Here is a 23653-nt window from a genome sequence, read left to right on the forward strand (position 1 = left end):
GAAATTCAGAGTGGTTCGGACTATAGTGTAAACATACTTGCCAACTTTTGGAGGAGCTTTTCTGAGAAATCTACCATATTTCACAATCATGCCCCTTTTTAAGGTCGCACATCTCCCACGCCCTATATTTTGTTTCCTTATTTTGAGCATCAAATTTCCTGATATTAGGGACAAGAAATTATCTGGAAGTTTGGCTTTTCTTGAGGCTTTGGCATATGCCTGGCAGATTTGCCACTTTTTTCATGGGTGCTAAAAGTCTTCAATTGTTCCTCTACCTCTCCCTTTTGTGGATCATGCTTGTATGTGTCCTATTACCATGCCTAACAACTATCACTTAAAGTTACACTGCACACTCAGGTAGCAAATGAATAATGAATTTATTCAGAATCAAAAAAGCCAAGCAAAGGAATTGAACTCATAGAGGCAGATATGTAATCTCTGACGTTTCGGCCAATGGCCTTATTCACAGTTTGCTATGAGAAAATGAAATACAAAATAAGAAAGAAAAATGTTACATAAAAAGAAATCATATTTTTAAAATCAAAAAGGAATGAACACAGATACAGCTCTTGTCCAAAGTAAATGTACAGGATTTTGTGGAAAATACATATTCAAACATATATACATATAACCAGTATATCAATTCTAGAGTAACGGTCATCAAACATGATACATTTTAAATGGGAACAATAGGAGGTGGAGAGTGGAAGAGGGGGGTAGAGGGCTGGTATCAGCATATTCTGAAAGATGTGCATTAAACAGTCAGAATATGCAGGAGAGGAGTGTTAGAAACAATAAGATCAGGTATATTACCTGCCCAGGGTAGTTCATAGTTCCACAGGAAGTAGCTGAGAAAAGAGGGATATGAATGAGGAAAAGTCTAAGGCTATGTGCCCACGCTAGAATGTCCCTGCGGATTTTTTTGCCTGAAAATCCCCGACTTTCGCGGCAAATCCGCACCCGCGGATTTGCCGCGGATTTACCGCGGATTTACCGCGGATTTTGATGCGGATTTTATTTTTCTTTTTTTCCCCATTCAAAACCAAAATTCCGCACCAAATCTGCACCAAACAATTGACATGCTGCAGATTTTTCCGGATCAAAATCCGCGGCAAATCCGCAGCGGAAAAATCCGCAGCATGGGCACAGCATTTCCAAAATGCCATTGAAATGGCTTGGAAGTGCTGCTGCTGCAGATTTTCGGCAAATCCGCGGCAAAATCCGCGGCAAATCCGCAGCAAATCCTGTAGCGTGGGCACATAGCCTAAGAGTAGCTACTTGTAAATCAAGTGGTATGCTTGTGTTTTACCTGTGGCTATAGGTTTGGATGGGTGAAGTGGGTATTAAAGTCCTGATTGCCCGTGGCATGTAGTCTGTAAAGGTTAAAAAATAGATATAAATCCAGCAAAGCAGAGAAGGAAAGAAGCTCTAGAGCAGAGGTTCCCAACTCCAGTCCTCAAGGCACACCAACAGTGCATGTTTTCAGGATTTCTTTAGCATTGCATGGGTGTTGGATTCAGCACCTTTGCAGGTGATTAAATTATCACCTGTGCAATACTAAGGAAATCCTGAAAACATACACTGTTGGTGTGCCTTGAGGACTGGAGTTGGGAACCTCTGCTCTAGAGAGTGTAATCTTACCTGAGCCTATGTGGACGCCGGCGCTCCCTTGCCTTAGCTGTATGTGAAGGCTGATAGTCAGCTGTATCTCATTGCTTTAAATGTGGTGCATGCTGGGAGGGGACATGACGTCACAGACACGTGAAGTAACACCCCCTGCAAGTTGTATAGATAGGTAGCCATAATAATGGAATCGCACCCCGCGCATGCACGGTTGCTATTAATAGGTCCTGTAGTGAAGGTGACGTCGCACTTGCGTGCAGTCACCAGCGCTGGGTAATGGATTCATACATGTATAGGTAGGGTGACGTCACGCACGTGCGCAGAGATCACCCTGTCCTGTTGGAGTATGCACATTTGGTGAAAAGTATCACAGGTCGGGGGATAGCGCCACGCGGTCGTTATCCCCGCCTCTGGTAAAAGAGATGTAGTGAGTGGTGTAGAGATGACGTCGCGCGCATGTGCGATCGGCATCTTAGCACTCGGAGATGAAGTGTAAGGGGAATGGAGGGCGAGGGATGAAGGGGAGAGGGAGTGAACACATCACGCAATGCGTGGCTCCCAGTGGAGACATGCAGAGTGGTTGTTATGGTCCAGATAAGGCGCCCCGTACCAGCGCAGACGCCACATCTGTACCTAATGGGGAGTGTAGAACTGATAGTAATGGGGGAGAAGATAGGAACAAGGGGAAAAAAGAAAGAAATAAAAAGGGGAATTGCAAGATACTATTATAGAAATAATTGAATGAAAAAGGAGGGAAGAGAGAGATAAAAGGAGGAATGCCGTACCAGTCTTACCGATCAGGACGGGACACGGGAAAGGGGAGGAGGAGATGAGGAGTGGAGATCCAATTTATTGTAGGTCATTTATTCATGTCTGTTAGAAAAAATAGAAAATATGTTAGACATATAATCATATGGACCAATCCATTTCCCTGTTGAGACCAAAAGAAGTTAGTGTACGGAGTATATTTATCCAAAAACTCTTTATTTGTTTCAGAAGCTGAATATGGTTACCACCTCGTCTTGGTCGGTTTACTCTTTCTAGGACTTGCTCTGCTGGATTTATATCTATTTTTTACCCTACACAGACTACATGCCACGGGCATTCAGGACTTTAATACCCACTTCACGCATCCAAACCTATAGCCACAGGTAAAACACTAGCATACCACTTGATTTACAAGTAGTGTTACGAACCGGCGCTGCCATAGCCGCAAGCAGCCTGCTGCGGTTCCTGTAGCGCCCAGGCGCCGGCTGCCGTTCTTGGCCGTGCCTCGGGTCGTCCAGTTGGCTGCTCCTCCACCACGTCTAAGTGTGGAGAGGCGGCTAGTGCACATGCGTGCGCCGATTTACCCCAGCCAGAGTCTAAGCCCGGTGTTTTGCCTAGTAAGCATGCTCAGCCTGATTGTGTTATGTCTGAGACTAAGTCCTCAGTTCAGGCTACTGAGCATGCTCCCACAATTAACCCTAACAGCCTCTTTGCACAGGTACTTGGACTTCGTGCTGTGTCTAAGTTCTGGGATGTGCCTACTGAGCATGCTCAAACTGATAGTCTGCTTTCTGAGCCTGTTGCTCAGGCTACTGAGCATGCTCAGGCACTTAGTGCATCAGAGGCTAGGTCCGGTAAGGACCTCACTGAGCATGTCCGTGAGGTGGCAGGCCCTGATAGGGCAGAGAGTGTCAGGTGTCCTGATGACGTGGCAACTCCGGACTGACTCGCTGAGCCCCGCCCCTATGATCTGGCACCTCACCATTGGTCGTCAGACGATGACTGGTGGTGTTTGGGGCGTGGCTGCCATGAGGTCATCAATGACGTGGATAGGACCGGATAGGTCGCACGTGACGTCACTGATGACATGGCACTCTGCTATTGGACCTTATTTGTTCCACCCTGGGTTTGGGGCGGACCCAGGTTATAAAAGGGGCTGGAGACAACATGGAGGTGCGCAGTCTTCATTTAGAGTTCTTGGTGGCATAAGCCTTGTTGGAAGCGGTAGGTAGGGCTAGGCGAACGGTGCCTGTCACGCCAAGATTCGTGGCTCAGCACATGAGGGTCAGGCATCGTGCTTCCTTGCTACCGTTCCTGTTGTGTTAGAGCAGTCCAGTGGCGTTAACTGGGCTGCGGTTGCTGCGTCACCTGTTCAGTTGTGCCTCCTACGCACACGGACAGAATACCTGTTGCGTCACCTGTCAGAGAGTGCCCTCTACGCACACGGACAGTGTACCTGCTGCGCCACCTGTCCGGTTGTGCCCTCTACGCGCACGGACAGCGCACCCCAGAACCCCTGTGAAGTTAACAGGGTGTTCCTGGATTGGGTGTGTGAACCCTATTATCCTCCTCGGCTTCCCAGTCAAATGCTACTGGTGTGACTACCTGGTCTGACGTGTCCTTTACACACGTGGCTAGTCGAGTGGTGGCCAGAAACGCTAATCGGAGGACCGCTCGGCCTGACGTGTCGTACACACGTGGGCGACAAGGCGCTGTCGCAGCGGTCTTCTCGGTCAACGCTAACTGGTTACCATCCGGCCTGACGTGTTCCTACACACGTGGTCGGAGTAGCGTCCGCTCCACCGAAACGCTAACTGGGTTGTCGTCCGGTCTGACGTTTCCCTACACACGTGACCGGTGACCGGTTCCTTGAGTTATCTCAGAGCCATCCAGCTCTATAGTCTCCGCCTAACCCACAGGGTGCCAGCAGCTCAATTACCATCTGGAGCACGGTGGGCCCCGACTGGCGATTGGGATATATACCCCTGGTCCTAATCTGCCGGTCCCTCCGTAACACGTAGATACTCTTAGACTTTTCCTCATTCATATCTCTCTTTTCTCAGCTACTTCCTCTGGAACTATGAACTACCCTGGCAGGTAGTTCTTTCTATATTTAACGACTATCACTTAACAGCCAATCATATGACTTGTTTGTACAGATACCAAAAACATATTGATAAGGCATGGGACGGTGACTCAAGAAATAACGTAAGTTGGAGTCAGCCAACTAGATGAGCGCGGTATCTGCAGAATTTTACATCTCACAACTTTTATATCAAATAAAAAAGCTGAAGGTTTATTAGTTTTTATGTGGGGTACATAAATAGTGTGATACGTTTCACTGAAATACATCTTCCTTGTTCCTTAAGGAAATTTTAATCTCTGAGTAACTACTGAACCCTTCATAACTTCTTATCAGTCAGTGTAACTGACACCAACGTCATGTTTATTTTTATCTATATTACTGCTATTATATTTTGAGCCCTGTCCTACCCTAGCTGTGCCCATGTTGGCAGAACTGGGGAAAACTGTTGTAAAAACCTCAAAAGTCACAACATTTTTGCATAATCTCAAATTGCACAAAACTTTTGTAATTTATCAAAGTGCCAGATTTCTGGTGAAAACACTGATGAGTCGGGGCCTTTGGGTATACCTTATGGATGCGCTAATATAACAGATGCCTGCCGACATTTCTTAGAGAACAGTGATGTATTAGAACAACATCAGTAAGTATTACAATACATTAGGGTTTAAAAACAAAAATGAAGAATAAATATATTTAGGGCCAAAAAGAAAAAATACGCTTAGTTTTACAGGCCATGTAAAAAATGTTAAAATGTATAAAATATTATTATATAGAGTATTTTTTTCCAAACCAGTTTTCATTAAGTAACAGTAATAAAACAAAAGAAATATATTTAAAATCCATAAAATGCTGCCGTAAAATATACAAGTAGTCCAGGAAAAATCTTCCTAATGCATTCACATAAATGAAAAATAAAAACGTTATGGTGGTTGAAATGCGGTGAATATAAATTAACTTGGGGGTTATAAATTTGGCGCAGCTTTAGCTTTTGTTCTACAAAAGGACATAAAAAGTAGAGCAGAAGAGGGATTGGTATTATATCGAGCAGGCTCAGGAGCTCTAAAATTTCCCTGGGTTAAATAGAGTGTGTCCTCAGAAAATAACCTAATGATTAAAAGTCAAGTTTTTAATAATAGAATAAGTGGTAGCTGATGCCGTGAGGCCCATGTTTGATAATCAGGTAAGAATCATTAGATAAACCTAGTTTAGATAGCAGCGTGTAAAGCCTGGTGCTGGTGTGGCAGCCCCGCACGCTACTGCTCCCAGGCTGCAGCAGAGGTGGCGTTCTCCTCTCCTGCCCGCCTGTTTCATGCGATCTGTTTCTGCCATGGCCTCATCCTGCTTCCAGTCCACACGCAGGCCTTCTAGGAGTGCCCATAGATGCGTGCGGCCACGCCCCCTTTCTTATATTGCCAGTGTCCCATTACCCAGAAGTGAGCCTTAAGGTCAGTTATTACCCTCAAGGTACTTAAACCTGCCTTACTTTAGGGGAGGTATATGAGCAATGTCGCCTATCCTTAGTGCGTTGCTAGTTCTCATGTGCCATACCCACTAATGTGTCTAGTTCAGTGTTTTGTGTCCGAGTGCTAGTGTCTTCTTCTGCTAACCTGTGTATTTTCTTAGAGCCTGCTTGCTGCCACTACCTACGTGCTCACAGTAGGGTAGACTCGCACACATGTACTGAAACGGGTGCTCAGGAAAATTGGTTTAGTTAGTATAGGCAACCTGGCACACAGACACGACCAAATTGTGGGAAAAAATAATCTTTTTATTGAGGTGACCCTTTTAACAAGACCAATGTTTCAGCTGTATTTTAGCCTTTTTCAAGGTCAATCTCAAGGGTACGTCACGCTGAGAATAAGGTGTGTAACTAAGCAAAAAGCAGGAGTGGGCAGTGGTTGTTAACAACCATTGGCAGGCGCGCAATTGGTAAGGATGGAGTCTATGAGAAAAGCTCCTCTCTTGTGTAATACAGGATAATGGTGCTGGTGTGAGTATCACAGGCAATTCATCCCGCACTTCTCTTCTCTGGTTCTTCCTATCTCGGCTCTGACCCCCAAAGGGGAGAGTCCTAAAAAATATACTTCAGAGGCAGAAGACTCTTTCTTGGTGCTCAAACAGGCCTTTGTTTCTGCTCTGGTGCTGCATAGACCCGACACTAGTAAGCAATTTATCCTGGAGGTGGATGCCTCTTCATCCAGTGCTGGTGCAATGCTTACACAGAAGACAACCGAGAGTAAAGCAGTAACCTGTAAGTTCTTTTCCAGAGTTTTCTCTCTAGTGGAGCGGAACTTCTCAATTGGCGACCAAGAGCTGCTGGCAATTAAGTTGACCCTGGAGCAGTGGCAATACCTACTGGAGGCGTCGGTGCATCCAATTATCATCTACACCATCCACAAGAACCTATCTCCAGTCAGCTCAAATGTTGAACCCCCAACAGGCCTGATGGTCGTTGTTCTTTGCCCGCTTTGAATTCATCTTGCACTTCCGTGCTGCTGAGAAGAACATCAAAGCCGATGCGCTGTCTCGGTCGTTCCTGTTGGTGGACCAGAACAAGGATCTTCAGCTCATCATAGAGCCTTCCAAGCTGATGGTGGCCCCACTTAACATGCATCAAGTTCACCCAGGTATAACATTCTTTGCGGTGGCTGATAGAGAACGAGTCTTTTAGTGGGGTCACTCCTCAAGACTGGCGGGTCACATCATTCAGGAGAAGTCTCTACAGCTGATCTGTCAGCATTAATGGTGGCCTAAATTATGACAAGACGTTCTGGAGTACGTTTCATACTGTCCCTCTTGTGCTTGGAATAAGACACCAAAGATGCTTTCTGCTGGTTTACTACTTCCTTTACCAGTGCCATCCGCTCCATGGCAACACATTGGGATTGAATATATCACGGACCTGCCGAAGTCCTCTGGCTGTACCATAATCTGGGTCATTGTGGACAGGTTTTCTAATATGACCCATTTCACTCCGCTCCCCAGCTTACCTTCCGCCCTGGATCTCGCTGAGCAATTCATTCAACATATTTTCCGGCTACATGGTCTTCTTCTCCACATTGTGTTGGAGAGAGGGGTCCAGTTCATGGCACAGTTCTGGAGAGATGTCTGCAAGATGTTGGATATTGATTTGGACTTTTCATCTGCCTATCATCCTCAGTCCAAAGGCCAAGTGGAATGCGTTAACCAAGTCCTGACAAACTACCGCCGTTATTTCGTCGATGAGCACCACAGCGACTGGGTTAAGCTTCTTCCGTGGGCGGAGTTCTCCTACAATAACCATGTGAGTGAGTCCTCCGCCAAGTCTCCGTTCCATATGGTTTATAGGCAGCAACCCAAAGTCGTATGTCCTGTGGTATGTTCCTCTGGCAATCCAGCAGCCAATACCCTCGTGAAATCTTTCATCAACATCTGAGTAGAGACCAAATCCGCTCTAGAGCAGTCTTCCATCTGTATGAACAGACACAAAAACAACAGACGCCTAGATTCTCCTTCCTTCAAGCCGGGAGACAAGGTATGGCTCTCTTCTAGATACATCCGCCTTAAGATTCTATCATACAAGTTGGGCCCTTGGTTTATCGGTCCATTTGAGGTGCTCCAGCAGATCAACAAGGTATTGTACAAGTTAAGGTTGCAGCCTACTCTACGCATCCCCAACTCCTTCCATGTATCTCACCTCAAACCTGATGTCCTGATCCAGTTTCACCAGTTTCCAGGTGTTTTTCCTCCTTCAGTCTGTGATGGCGATTCATTTGAGCTAAAGGTTATCCTTGAGGAGAAACGGATCTGAGGTAGGACCTATTATCTTATATATATGAAGGGGTTCCGTCCTGAGGAGAGGTCTTGGGAACCAGAGGAGAACACTGATGCCTCTCTCCTCCTTAAGAAATTCCTGAAAGGAGGGGACATAAGGAGGGTACTGTAGCGCGCATTCTTGGTGCGGTACCCCTACATGCTCCCGCTCCCAGGTCACGGCAGGGGAGCCATCCTCCTCACCTGCCTGCAAACAACAGACGCCTAGATTCTCCTTCCTTACAAGTGGGAGACAAGGTATGGCTCTCTTCTAGATACATCCGCCTTAAGATGCCATCATACAGGTTGGGCCCTTGGTTTATCGGTCCATTTGAGGTGCTCCAGCGGATCAACGAGGTATCATACAAGTTGAGGTTGCCGCCTACTCCACACATCCTCAACTCCTTCCATGTATCTCTCCTCAAACCTGACGTACTGGCCCAGTTTCAACAGTTTGCAGGTGTCTCTCCTCCTCCAGTCTGTGATGGCGATTTATTTGAGGTAAAGGCTATCCTTGATGAGAAATGGATCTGAGGTAGGACCTATTATCTTATATATTGGAAGTGGTTCGGTCCTGAGGAGCGGTATTGGGAACTATAGGAGAACACTGATGCCCCTGTCCTCCTTAAAAGATTCCTGAAAAGGAGGGCGTGTAAGGGGGGTACTGTAGCACCCATTCTTCCTGCCCCGGGGTCAGCATTGGCCTCCTCTGGCTTCCAGTCCACACGCAGGACTTCTGGGAGTGCCGATAGCGTGCGCATGTGGCCACTCCCTCTTTCTTAAAGGGCCAGTGTCCCATTACCTGGAAGTGATCCTTAAGGTCAGCTGTTACCCTGAAGGGACTTAAGCCTGCCTCCCTCTAGGGGAGGAACCTGAGCAACGTTGCCTATCCTTATTGCATTGCTAGTTCTCAGGTCCCATACCCGCAACTGTGTCTAGTTCAGTATTTCGTGTCCTACTACCAGTGTCTTGTTCCCCTAACCTATACCAGTGTCTTGCTGCCAGTATCTCCGTGCTGCCACATCCGTGTTACCACCTCCATGCTGCCACGTCCGAGTTACTATCTCCGTGCTGCCACGTCCAAGTTACCACTTCCGTGCTGCGAGGTCCAAGTTAACACCGCCGTGCTGCCTCTCCTGAGTTACCACCTCTTTGCTGCCCCATTTGAGTCTTCATATTCATGCTGCCACGTCTGAGCACACCCGTACCGGACATCAGAGACTCAATAGTCCATCAGAGCCGACTCCACTGGTCCTGGCTGTGGTGCATTTAGGCCCCTGGGGCTGTGCCTGACACTCCCTATATAGGGATTAGCTACAGGTTAGCTCCTCCATGTGAGTCTGCTGTATGGCCCAGTGGGTCTACTCCCGGACGCTCGCCGCCCCTTGGCAACCATAATACAGTGTATGCACCAGGAAGGTACAATGTTTATTGCAGCTCACTTCCTGGTACCAGATGCCAGGAAAGTAGTGAATTCTCAAACACTGAATGCCTTTTGAGTCATTGAACTGGATTGAATTTGTTCTATGGTGAGACCGGTCCCAATGGGAATTCTGCACTGAAATTTTAAGAATGATTATATGACAGTTTCCCTCCTTACACCTGATTTGAAGAGCTTAAAGCAATCACACCCTTATCTGGTCTTATCGAGGCCTATAAACTAACATGGTGATGTACAAATTGGATAACGTGATTTTACCTTTTGATCCTTCATAGTCCACCATGTTATATTTAGGTCCATGCACATTCTACAGTAATACAGTAAGCTGCATCCTCCACAATCAAATAGTTATGCAATAAGAGAAAATATATAGATTATTGTCAAATAAAACGCAATCTGAAACAGTCTTGATATACACTGGAGATCAGAATTAGAGAACAACTCACAATTTCCTAAATGTTAAGGTCATTGTGTAATCCTATGTGATTATATCCTAACATGAGTAAATTTAAAGTAAAGTATTTTAGCCTATTTCATGAATTGCATTAATTCTAAAGCACATAATAGAAATGTAAATGAGATAAATGTTAAAGATCACTGATCAAAATTAGAGAACACTTTCACATCTATGCAAGCTATTGGTATAAATTTGGAATTTGTATTTTGAATCAGCTCACCGTATAAAAGCTCAATCCTGATTCCGTCCTGGAGCACGGACAGGCACTGCCACAGCCCAATGAAATGCAGAAAATAGAGGATGTCCAGCTCTTCAGGCAAAGAATCACGTCTTTATTTCATCATGCAGACACAGAGAATGACATGACCAGCACTACGCGTTTCAGGTGAAAACACTCACCCTTAATCATGAACATGATTAAGGGTGAGTGTTTTTACCTGAAACGCGTAGTGCTGGTCATGTCATTCTCTGTGTCTGCATGATGAAATAAAGACGTGATTCTTTGCCTGAAGAGCTGGACATCCTCTATTTTCTGCGTAAATTTGGAACCTGGTGCTAATTTGCTCTACAGTTCAGCACTGAACAGAGTAAGGATGTGTCTCTTCATACAGTGTCACAAAGTTTAAGAGCATTTAGACTGAAAGGCCACTCTGCAGTGACCAAACCTCTCATTAGCAGAAAGAATAAAAAGGCTCAACTCACCTTTGGTGAAGAGCATGTTGTGTGGACAGAGAAGAAGTGAACCACAGTTCATTTTAGTGATGAAAGCAAGTTTAATTTATTTGGGCCTGATGGGAATCATGTTCATCGACAAACTGAGGAAAGACTAAACCCGTGTATTAAGAAGTCAGTGGAAGCTGGTTGAGGAAGTATTCTGGTTTGGGGAATGTTTTCTGCAGCAGGAGTTGGACCTCTCATACAGCTACATGGCAGAGTGAATGCAAGTGTGTATCAGAACCTTCTTCAACAACACGTGGCTCCTTACTTGCGTTCATCACTCAATCAGCCAACAATTTTCATGCAGGACAATGCCCCCTGTCACACAGCTAAACGGGTAAAGCAGTTCCTTCAAACAAAAAAGCATTGAAACAATGCATTGGCCACAGCCCAGAGTCTGTATCTAAACCCAATAGAAAGCCTCTGGAAAATCCTTGGTGAAAAAGATATGGCCAAGAAACCCACAACAGTCAAAGAACTGTGGAAGAGACTGGAAGAAAAGTGGACCAAAATCACACCAGAGCAGTGTGAGATACTAGTGATGTCCTGTGGCCACAGATGTGCTGACGTTATTCAAAGCAAAGGCCTGTACACGAGTCCTTTATAGTCCAACAATGCACCCCTTTGTGTTTCTGTAACAGGAGCTAATTCCTTCTTTACAAGTAGAAGTCGGCGCCATTACCTCCTCGGCCCCCTTACTTCGTTGGTCCCCTTACATCAATGGTAATTTGCCCATGGTGAGATACCTAGATTTCTCTAAGAATGTAGAAAGGCATGTGACATTCTAAATACCAGAAGTTTTCTTTCTGTGACAATACGCAGGTGTGATGATACCGGATGTTGCATAATGTAGAGCACAGAATTACATCACTGCTATATTGGTTACACACATATAAACATATTTAACCACAGAACCAAAAAGAGTCCCAGTGGCCAGAGGCACCAATAAATAAGGTAAAGGGGGAGACCACTGGTAGAATAAACACCAGAAACAAGTTCTTAGTGAAATACAAAAACTATTTTAATGAAATATTCGTGACTTAAGGACAGACAGTAGTGACGAATGAGATCTAAGAATCGCCAGACACAAAATTGCACAAGCATCACCTGCAGATGTAATAGAGCTGCTAGATATGAAAGGGTTAATGTAAAAAAAACCCCAAAAGCCAGAAGATGGGGAGATCATGTAGTAGATAATAAACTAATTATGGTCACCCATGTGTTTCTCTCCCTATATGTGCCAAGAGAACCTGTCACTAAATGAGCATATAAAAGTAAATACCTTGAGACATGTTGGAAGTGCTAGCAGGCAAAGCCGGTGGTGGTGCTAGAAGGAAATACTGAAATATCTGAAAATCTAAAAAGGCACCAAAATACTAATAAAAACCAACATACAGCAGCAATGCAAATCCATGTTTTAGTGGAAAACTGATTCTTACAAATGTTTAAAGCAACTTATACACATAATAAACACAATATAATGTGGAGGGCGGAGAAATAAGACCATAGGGAACACAATTAATAAATATTCTCTTCTCTGCCATATTTACAAAAACAATTTACAGTAACAGTGACTGATCATCAAATAATCATAAATGTGATAAAACCTGTGGACCGTTGTTAAGGTCTCATTCACACGTCAGGTTTTCATGAACGAGTGATATCTGTGTTTTTGATAGTCTATGGGACTGTTCACATATCAGATTTTTTTTTTCTAGGACTGAGTGGTCCATAAGAAATCATATACAGCTCTAGCAAAAATTAAGAGACCATTTCCAAATTTTCAGTTTTTCTGATTTTTCTCTTTATAGATAAATTTTTGAGTAAAATGTAAATCGTTTCTTTATTCTATAAACTACTGACAACATGTCTCCGAATTTCCAAGCAAAGAATTTTGTATTTATTTTCCAAACATGAGAAATGGTTCAGAAATCAATATTTTGTGGAATAACCATGATTTTTAATCACCGCTTTCATGCGTCTTGGCATGCTTTCCACCATTCTTTCACACCACTTTTGGGTGGCCTTCTGCCACTCCTGGTGGAAAAATGTAAGCAGTTCTTCTTTTTTTGATGGCTTGTTACTATCCATCTTCCTCTTGATTACATTCCAGAGGTTTTCAATGGGGTTCAGGTCTGGAAATTGGCTGGCCATGACAGGGTTTTGATGTGGTGGTCCTTCATCCACACACCTAGCTGTGTGTCATGGCGTATTGTCCTGCTGGAAAAAGTAGTCCTCAGAGTTGGGGAACATTGTCTGAGCAGAAGGAAGGAACTGTTTTTCCAGGATAACCTTGTATGCCGCTTGATTTGTACGTCCTTAACAAAGAAGTTTGTTGAATTTTCTTTACCGATTTTTCAGCTTTGGCCAACACCTGGTCATCTAATGGTTAGACGGAGACTTGGAGAGGCGTACAAGCCACAGTGTTTTGCACCCACTGTGAAATTTGGTGGAGGATTGGTGATAATCTGGGGATGCTTCAGCAAGGCTGTAATTGGGCAAGTTAATCTTTGCGCAGGACATATGAATCAAGCTGCATACAAGGTTATCCTGGAAAAACAGTTGCTTCCTTCTTCTCAGGCAATGTTCACCAACTCTGAGGACTATTTTTTCCAGCAGGACAATGCGCCATGCCATAATTTGCACATATATTCTAAATTGCACATATTTATTGTTTGGTTTAATATTTATATATTTATTATCAATCCTGCTTTTATGTGCTGAATTACAGGAAGGCCATACTCTCAAGTGGCCTCGGAAACTCTTTGTTTCCTTGCTTCCTTTGCACATATAATATTTATCTTTACACATATTTACTGATTCTTCTTATATATTTATGGTATATGGGCATATTTATTACTGGTTCCATAAATTGTACATTTTTTTTGGACATATCTATTGACTTTTTGACATATATACTAGCTGTAGTACCCGTCCGTTGCCCGGGATAGTAACGATCTCTCTGTCTCTTTCCCAGTCTCTGTATGTGTGTTTTTGCCTGTCTGTCCCTCTGTCTGTCTCCTTCCTTGTCTGTCTGTGTCTATGTCTCTGTCTGTCTGTTTCTATCTCTCTGTCTGTATTTGTATCAGTCTATCTATCTCCATCTCTGTGTCTGTCTCGATCTCTGTGTCTGTTTGTCTCTATCTCTGTGTCTGTCTCTATGGTGTGTGTCTGTCTGTATCTTTCCCTGTCTGTCTCTTTGCCCGGCTGTCTCTTTGCCCGTCTGTCTCTTTGCCCATCTGTCTTTTAGCCCATCTGTCTCTTTCCAGGGCTGTCTCTTTCCAGGGCTGTCTCTTTGCCCGGCTTTCTCTTTGCTCGTCTGTCTCTTTGTTCGGCTGTCTTTTTACCCGGCTGTCTTTTTGCCCGGTTGTCTCTTTGCCTGGCTGTCTCTTTCCAGGGCTGTCTCTTTCCCCATCTGTCTCTTTCCAGATCTGTCTCTTTCCAGGTCTGTCAATTTCCCCATCTGTCTCTTTCCCCATCTGTCTCTTTCCCCATCTGTCTCTTTCACAGACTGTCTCTTTCCCTGTCTGTCTCTTTCCTTGTCTGTCTCTTTCCTCGTCTGTCTCTTTACTGGTCTGTCTCTTTCCCGGTCTGTCTATTTCCAGGTCTGTCTCTTTTCCTGTCTGTCTCTTTGCCCGTCTGTCTCTTTCTAGGGCTGTCTCTTTCTAGGTCTGGCTCTTTGCCCATCTGTCTCTTTCCAGGGCTGTCTCTTCACAGGTCTGTCTTTTTCCAGGTCTGTTTCTTTGCCCGTCTGACTCTTTGCCCGTCTGTCTTTGACCGTCTGTCTCTTTCCAGGGCTGTCTCTTTCCAGGTTTGTCTCTTTGCCCATCTGTCTCTTTCCCGGTCTGTCTCTTTGCCCGTCTGTCTCTTTGCCCATCTGTCTCTTTGCCCATTTGTCTCTTTGTTTGGCTGTCTCTTTGGCTGTCGGTCTCTTTCCTCATCTGTCTCTTTCCTTGTCTGTCTCTTTCCCGGTCTGTCTCTTTCCTGGTCTGTCTCTTTCCCGGTCTGTCTCTTTCCAGGTCTGTCTCTTTGCCCATCTGTCTCTTTGCCCGTCTCTCTCTTTGCCCGTCTGTCTCTTTCCAGGGCTGTCTCTTTCCAGGGCTGTCTCTTTCCCCATCTGTCTCTTTCTAGGTCTGTCTCTTTCCAGGTCTGTCTCTTACCCTGTCTGTCTCTTTCCAGGTCTGTCTCTTTCCCGGTCTGTCTCTTTCCCGGCCTGTCTCTTTCCAGGTATGTCTCTTTGCCCATCTGTCTCTTTCCAGGGCTGTCTCTTTCTAGGTCTGTCTCTTTCCAGGGCTGTCTCTTTCCCTGTCTGTCTCTTTCTAGGTCTGTCTCTTTCCAGGTTTGTCTCTTTCCAGGTTTGTCTCTTTCCAGGTCTGTCTTTTTACCCATCTGTCTCTTTCCAGGTCTGTCTCTTTCCAGGTCTGTCTCTTTCTAGGTCTGTCTCTTTGCCCGTCTGTCTCTTTCCAGGGCTGTCTCTTTCTAGGTCTGTCTCTTTGCCCATCTGTCTCTTTGCCTGTCTGTCTCTTTGCCATTCTGTATCTTTCCAGGGCTGTCTCTTTCCAGGTCTGTCTCTTTGCCCATCTGTCTCTTTCCAGGTCTGTCTCTTTGCCCATCTGTCTCTTTGCCCGTTTGTCTCTTTGTTTGGCTGTCTCTTTGCCCGTTTGTCTCTTTCCAGGGCTGTCTCTTTGCCTGTCTGTCTCTTTCCAGGTTTGTCTCTTTGGCCGTCTGTCTCTTTGGCCGTCTGTCTCTTTCCTCATCTGTCTCTTTCCTCGTCTTTCTCTTTCCTCGTCTGTCTCTTTCCCGGTCTGTCTCTTTGCCCGTCTGTCTCTTTCCAGGGCTGTCTCTTTCTAGGTCTGTCTCTTTCCAGGGCTGTCTCTTTCCCCGTCTGTCTCTTTCCAGGTCTGTCTCTTTGCCCATCTGTTTCTTTCCAGGGCTGTCTCTTTCTAGGTCTGTCTCTTTCTAGGGAGGGCTGTCTCTTTCCCCGTATGTTTCTTTCTAAGTCTGTCTCTTTCCAGGTCTGTCTCTTTCCAGGTTTGTCTCTTTCCAGGTCTGTCTCTTTCCAGGTCTGTCTCTTTCCAGGTCTGTCTCTTTGCCCTTCTGTCTCTTTCCAGGGCTGTCTCTTTCTAGGTCTGTCTCTTTGCCCATCTGTCTCTTTCCAGGTCTGTCTCTTTTTAGGTCTGTCACTTTGCCGGTCTGTCTCTTTCCAGGTCTGTCTCTTTGCCCGTCTGTCTCTTTGCCTATCTGTCTCTTTGCCCGTCTGTCTCTTTCCAGGGCTGTCTCTTTCCAGGACTGTCTCTTTTCAGGGCTGTCTCTTTTCAGGGCTGTCTCTATGCCTGACTGTCTCTTTGCCCGGCTGTCTCTTTCCAGGGCTGTCTCTTTCAAGGTCTGTCTCTTTGCCCATTTGTCTCTGTCCTCTGTCTCTTTCCACGTCTGTCTCTGTCTGTCTCTATCTCTCTGTCTCTTTCCCCGTCTGTCTCTGTCTTTCTCTTTCCCTGTCTCCCTCTCTCTGTCTGTCTGTCTGTCTGTCTTTTTCTGTCTCTCTCTCTCTCCATCTCCCCACCGACATCTTATTACCTCACACATAAGCTTCTTACAGTGCTGGCCAAAAGTATTGGTCACCCCTGCAATTCTGTCAGATAATACTCAGTTTCTTCTTGAAAATGATTGCAATCACAAATTCTTTGGTATTATTATCTTCATTTATTTTGCTTGCAATGAAAAAACACAAAAGAGAATGAAACAAAAATCAAATCATTGATCATTTCACACAAAACTCCAAAAATGGGCCAGACAAAAGAATTCGCTCCCTTAGCCTAATACTTGGTTGCACAACCTTTAGCCAAAATAACGACGAACAACCGCTTTCGGTAATCATCAATGAGTTTTTTACAATGCTCTGCTGGAATTTTAGACCATTCTTTTTTGGCAAACTGCTCCAGGGCCCTGAGATTTGAAGGGTGCCTTCTCCAAACTGCCATTTTGAGATCTCTCCACAGGTGTTCTATGGCATTCAGGTCTGGACTCATTGCTGGCCACTTTAGTAGTCTCAAGTGCTTTCTATCAAACCATTTTCTAGTGCTTTTTGAAGTGTGTTTTGGGTCATAGTTCTGCTGGAAGACCCATGACCTCTGAGGAAGACCCAGTTTTCTCACACTGGGCCCTACATTATGCTGCAAAATTTGTTGGTAGTCTTCAGACTTCATAATACCATGCACACAGCAAAGCAACCCCAAAACATCAGGGAACCTCCGCCATGTTTGACTGTAGGGACCGTGTTCTTTTCTTTGAATGCCTCTTTTTTTTCCCTGTAAACTCTATGTTGATGGCTTTTCCCAAAAAGCTCTACTTTTGTCTCATCTGACCAGAGAACATTCTTCCAAAACGTTTTAGGCTTTCTCAGGTAAGTTTTGGCAAACTCCAGCCTGGCTTTTTTATGTCTCAGGGTAAGAAGTGGGGTCTTCCTGGGTATCCTACCATACAGTCCCTTTTCATTCAGACGCTGACGGATAGTACGGGTTTGACACTGTTGTACCCTCGGACTGCAGGGCAGCTTGAACTTGTTTGGATGTTAGTCGAGGTTCTTTATCCACCATCCGCACAATCTTGCGTTGAAATCTCTCGTCAATTTTTCTTTTCCTTCCACATCTAGGGAGGTTAGCCACAGTGCCATGGGCTTTAAACTTCTTGATGACACTGCGCACCGTAGACACAGGAACTTTCAGGTCTTTGGAGATGGACTTGTAGCCTTGAGATTGCTCATGCTTCCTCACAATTTGGATTCTCAAGTCCCCAGATAGTTCTTTGGTCTTCTTTCTTTTCTCCATGCTCAATGTGGTACACACAAGGACACAGGACACAGGTTGAGTCAACTTTAATCCATGTCAACTGGCTGCACGTGTGATTTAGTTATTGCCAACACCTGTTAGGTGCCACAGGTAAGTTACAGGTGCTGTTAATTACACAAATTAGAGAAGCATCACATGATATTTCAAACAGTGCCAATACTTTTGTCCACCCCCTTTTTTATGTTTGGTGTGGAATTATATCCAATTTGGGTTTATGACAATTTTTTTTTTCTTCATTGAAGACAAATTAAATGAAGATAATAATACCAAAGAATTTGTAATAACAATCATTTTCAAGAAGAAACTGAGAATTATCTAACATGATTGCAGGGGTGCCCATACTTTTGGTCAGCACTGTATACTAACAGTTTATTTTATTCCTATAGCAACCACTGACAGTTGCTATTAATAACCTATAGCTCCCACCTCCATTCAGTTTAATGGAGGCAGGATTTTTGAAGAGTAACTGTAAAGCGTGGGGTTAAATTTTCCCGCCCAAACATAGTCTATGACGTTACCTGAGTCACATGGGGCGTCTGTGCAAACTTTCGTGATTGTAAATGCAACAGTGCGGATTCCTTTAGCGGACATACACACATACACACATATACACATACACACACACACACACATACACTCAGCTTTATATGTTTCATATATATATATATATATATATATATATATATATATACACACATACATATATATATATATATATATATATATATATATATATATCGATGAGCATATTTGTTACTCTTTTCTGACTTATGACTGTTGTTCCATATTAATAGTGTGTGGTCTGGGGACTGAAAAGCTGTGTGAAGCTGACAGGGGCGGCGGTGTATTCTGCAGCTCCTGTCACCTTCATGCAGCACAGCTGGATGCGATGCTGGAGGACTGTGGAGTACGCCGGACATGGAGGGTTTGTCGGGGTTAATAAATTGGTGATGAGGGACTTTGTTAGTGTTTTTTATTTCTAATAAAGGATTTTTCGGGTGTGTGTGTTTTTTAACTGTAATTTACAGATTAATCATGGAAGGAATCTCGGGGAGACGCCTGACATGATTAATCTAGGATTTAGTGGCAGCTATGGGCTGCCATTAACTCCTTATTACCCCGATTTGCCAACGCACCAGGGCAAATCGGGAAGAGCCGGGTACAGTCCCAGAACTGTCGCATCTAATGTATGCGGCAATTCTGGGCGGCTGCTGACTGATATTGTTAGGCTGGGGGGCTCCCCATAACGTGGGGCTCCCCATCCTAAGAATACCAGCCTTCAGCTGTATGGCTTTATCTGACTGGTATTAAAATTGGAGGGACCGCACGCCGGTTTTTTTAATTATTTATTTATTTTACTGCACAATATAGACACACCCACCGGCTGCTGTGATTGGGTGCAGTGTGACACCTGTCACTCAGCGTGGGGGCGTGTCTCACTGCAACCAATCATAGGCGCCGAAAAGCAGGAAAGCACGGAATACGAGATTGTTTAATGAGCGGCCGGCTTTTTCAAAAGAGGAAAAGCCGCCGGAGTTTAGTGAACAGCTGTGCAGCGCCGCGGCAGTGATCGGGTAACGGTAAGTAAGAGAGAGGGGGGAGACTGACCGACAGACTGTGAGAGGGGGACAGACAAGACAGAGAGAGACAGACAGAGCGAGACCGACCGACGGGAGATAGAATGAAAAAAAAAATGACCGACATCGCTAGTAAAAAGCACAAAACGTGCGTTTTGGACATCGGAGTGCCACACAATGTTTTACGTAAAATCTTTCATGTATTAATCTCAAAAAGTAACATACACCAGCTCTATCTCACTATTGGGTATGTGCCCTTAACATTTCCGCCATGAAAATTCATTTTGGTGTCATTTTGGAAGGTTTTCTGGTGAGTCCGTAAAAATGGCGTAAAACTCGGACAAAATTGTTCACAGCTGTGACTTTTGAGTGATAAATGCTTCAAGGGGTCTTCCCCATGCTGTTGCCATGTCATTTGAGCACTCTTCTGAGACTTTTGTGACATTTTTAGGGTTTCTACATGCTGCCGGGGGTCATTTCAGAAAAATACTTGGGTCTCCCATAGGATAACATTGGGCTCGGTGCTCGGGCCGAGTACACGAGTATCTTGGGATGCTCGGCCCGAGCCTCGAGCACCCGAGCTTTTTGGTACTCGCTCATCACTAGTAAACATACTTGCCAGCTTTTGGAGGAACTTTTCTGAGAAATCTATCATATTTCACAATCATGCCCCTTTTTAAGGTCACACACCTCCCATGCCCTATTTTCTGCTCAATTATTTTGTGCATCAATTTCCTGATATTAGGGACAAGAAATTATCTGGAAGTTCGGCTTTTCTTGAGGCTTTGGCGTATGCCTGGGAGATTTGCCACATTTTTCATGGGTGCTGAAAGTCTCCGATTGTTCCTCTACCTCTCCCCTTAGTGGATCATGCTTGTATGAGTCCTATTACAATGCCTAACAACTATCACTTAACAGCCAATCACATGACTTGTTTGTACAGATACCAAAAACATATTGATAAGGCATGGGACGGTGACTCAAGAGATAACATAAGGTGGAGTCAACCAACTAGATGAGTGCGGTATCTGCAGAATTTTACACCTCACAACTTTTATATCAAATAAAAAAGCTGAAGATTTATTAGTTTTTATGTGAGGTACATAAATAGTGGGATACGTTTCACTGAAATACATCTTCCTTGTTCCTTAAGGACATTTTAATCTCTGAGTAACTAAAGAACCCTCATTATTTCTTATCAGTCAGTGTAACTGACACCAACGTCATGTTTATTTTTATCTACATTACTGCTGTTATATTTTCACTCCGTCTTACCTTAAGCTGGCTTTACACGCTGCAATGTATCTTACAATGTGTCGGCGGGGTCACGTCATAAGTGACGCACATCCGGCATCGTAAGGTACATTGCAGTGTGTGACAGGTACGTGCTATTGCGATTGAACGGTAAAACGTTCATCGCACGCACATCGTTCATTCCTCATGGATTGAACGTCAGATTGTTCATCGTACCCGGGGTAGCACACATTGCAGTGTGTGACACCCCGGGAACGATGAACAGATCTCACCTGCCTCCTGCGGCTCCCGGCCAGCAATGCGGAAGGAAGGAGGTGGGCGGGATGTTTACGTCCCGCTCAGCTCCACCCATCAGCATCTATTGGCCACCTGCCGCGTGACGTCGATGTGAAGCCAAACGGCCCTCCCACTCCAGGAAGTGGATGTTCGCCACCCATATCGAGGTCGTATGGAAGGTAAGTACGTGTGACGGGGGTTAATCGTTTGTGCGGCACGTTCAACAAATTGAACGTGCCGCACTTACGATGGGGGCGTTGCAAATCGCATACGATATCGTATGCGAAATTGCAACGTGTAAAGCAGGCTTTAACCATGCCCATTTTGACAGAACTGGGTCAAACTGTTGTGAAAACACCAAAAGTCGCATCATTTTTGCATAAGTTTCACAAAACTTTTGTAACTTATTAAAGTCCCAGATTTCTGGTGAAAACACTCTGATAAGTCGGGGCCTCTGGGTATACCTTATGGATGCGCTAATATAACAGATGCCTGCAAATATTTCTTAGAGAATAATATTGTATTAGAATAACTTCAGTAAGTATTGCAATGCATTAGAGTTTAAAAACAAAAATGATAAATAAATATATATAGGGCCAAAAAGAAAAAAAATACTGTGAGGTAAATCCGGAGATATGACGATAAATCATGATATTCAAGTTATGTCAGGAAGCCCTCTCCTGGTGTCACCCCCCCTTTCCTTCACACAACTTGTTTAGCAACCCATCCCATGGCCATCTCCTGTGATATGGAAACTAGGTGATGTGGGAACAAAGGACACAGGATGACTCCCTGCCGTCACCCTGTAACAAGAGTTGTATCTCATTATAAGGCTCTGGAACTATCCAGACAGAACGACTCCAGTAAAAAATGGTTCATATCTCGCAAGCCATATTTCCGATAAATATGGCAACCATAAAAATGGTGTCTCCGCATGCGGACGATGCTGGCACACCCTTTTTATGGGAGCGGGAGCTTGGGAAATACCCCAGGCGTGATATCAGCCAATGTGGAACTAGTAGACAAGTCATGAAACCTCTCATTCTGTAGCTAAATTCATAACTGTCACAATGAGAGCATTGGCGTCCGCCTACGACGCTCCCAGGCCAAGTTATGGCCATATTCCATGCTGTGGATTTTGTCCATAACTCCAGCCAGGGGTGGAGCAGTGCTCCCTCTGAGGTCACTAAGGTAGGAGGGGACCTGGATTTGCCCAGGTTGATAACCCTACTTCGGCCATTTTCCAGTGTTCTTTCGCTGGGGGTCACGTGCAGGAAACATCTGTGGGAGTTCCTAGAAACCTGGTCTACAGCGCCCCCCTGTGGCCAGACGCACAAGGTAACTGATTGAATTGCATACCTGTTTGTAAACCATGCTTTATCTGTAACTGTACTCTGACATATGTATATTCTGTAGATTCCCTATTGTATATATTGTAGTTTCTAGTGTGCTTTAGGCTGATTAAATTATATAATTAATCTTGGGCTGTTCTGTTATCTCGATCTTGAATCCCACGTCTGTGTGTTCGGCTAATAGTTACCGTGAAGCGGTTGGTGGCAGCGAGTTGTGCCAAGGATTATTGTGGGGAGGCCAGTGAGATTCGGGAAGATATTATATATTCCGCCCGCGGAGGTCGGGGGAATATATACCCTACTCTCACCGGGGACCCTTCAATAATCGGCATAAGTAGTATAGCGGCCTCCTTGCTTATTGTCGGGCAATTCCATAATTGGCCTGACTATAAGAGGGGCGCTAGAGAGCGCGTCACGTGCTCTGTCTGTCGGTCGGGAGGTATAAAGGAGGGGTGACCCCCACTTGTTACCCCCCGATTGTGACGTACTGGTAGCCAGCGCGGGGGATTTCTGAGTGACTCCCCCGGTGGTTTGTGACATATTGGTGGCATAGCGGTGGGATCGAGATAATAGTGTGTGTGAGTGTGAGACCCATACTCCCAGACACTAAAGACTGCCTGCAGCAGCTGTGGCTGCTGGGGTCTTCAGACCAGCTCAACACTAGAGTGTCAGAGTGCAGATACTGTAAGGTGTGTGGAGGCATCAGGTGTCAGTTCTGTGTCAGTGACCAAAAGTCTGCAAGAATGGCTGATGGCACCAGGAGCAGAGCTATGCAACTGGCCAATGCTAAGGCAGGAGCCGAAGAGAGGGAGGACGGTGCTGTGGACAGTAATGAGGAGGTTGCCCACGAGTCCTCCAGGAGCTCGACGCCAGAGAACAGCTCTGCAGAGGACATTGCACAACCTGGCACTGCTGGACAAGATGAGGAGGAGCTCGCCCAAGGGTCCTCAACGAGCCAGATGCCAGTCCTCCGCTCTGAAATGGACAGTGAATCACCAGGCTCCGCAGCGGGCCGCAGATCACCACGTGCCATTCCACCGAGCCTGGGAGGCTCGGATAGCCTTCTTCAAATGGCTATGGCCCTTCTCCAGGCTGGAGACCAGAAGGGCTACAAGGAACTCCTGGCAGAGCGCAGGGCAGAGCGGCAGGCAGCGCGTGATGCTGAGGCTGCGGAGCGGCAAGCAGCGCGTGAAGAGCGCCAGGCAGAGCGTGAGGCTGCGGAGCGACAGGCAGACCGTGACTACCAGCTGCATCTAGCCAAGCTCCAGCCCTCATCAGCCACACGTGACCTTCAAGACACCAAACTTCCAAAGGTCCGTGTTGAGGACTTCCCAGTGCTGGAGAAGGATGGAGACTTGGACTCTTTCTTGACCGCTTTTGAACGGACTTGCCTGCAGCACCATCTGGACAAGGACCAGTGGGCCAAATACCTGACCCCCCGTTTAAGGGGTAAGGCCCTGGATAT

This window comes from Anomaloglossus baeobatrachus, chromosome 9 (assembly GCF_048569485.1).
Source record: "Anomaloglossus baeobatrachus isolate aAnoBae1 chromosome 9, aAnoBae1.hap1, whole genome shotgun sequence".
Classification (NCBI taxonomy): domain Eukaryota; kingdom Metazoa; phylum Chordata; class Amphibia; order Anura; family Aromobatidae; genus Anomaloglossus; species Anomaloglossus baeobatrachus.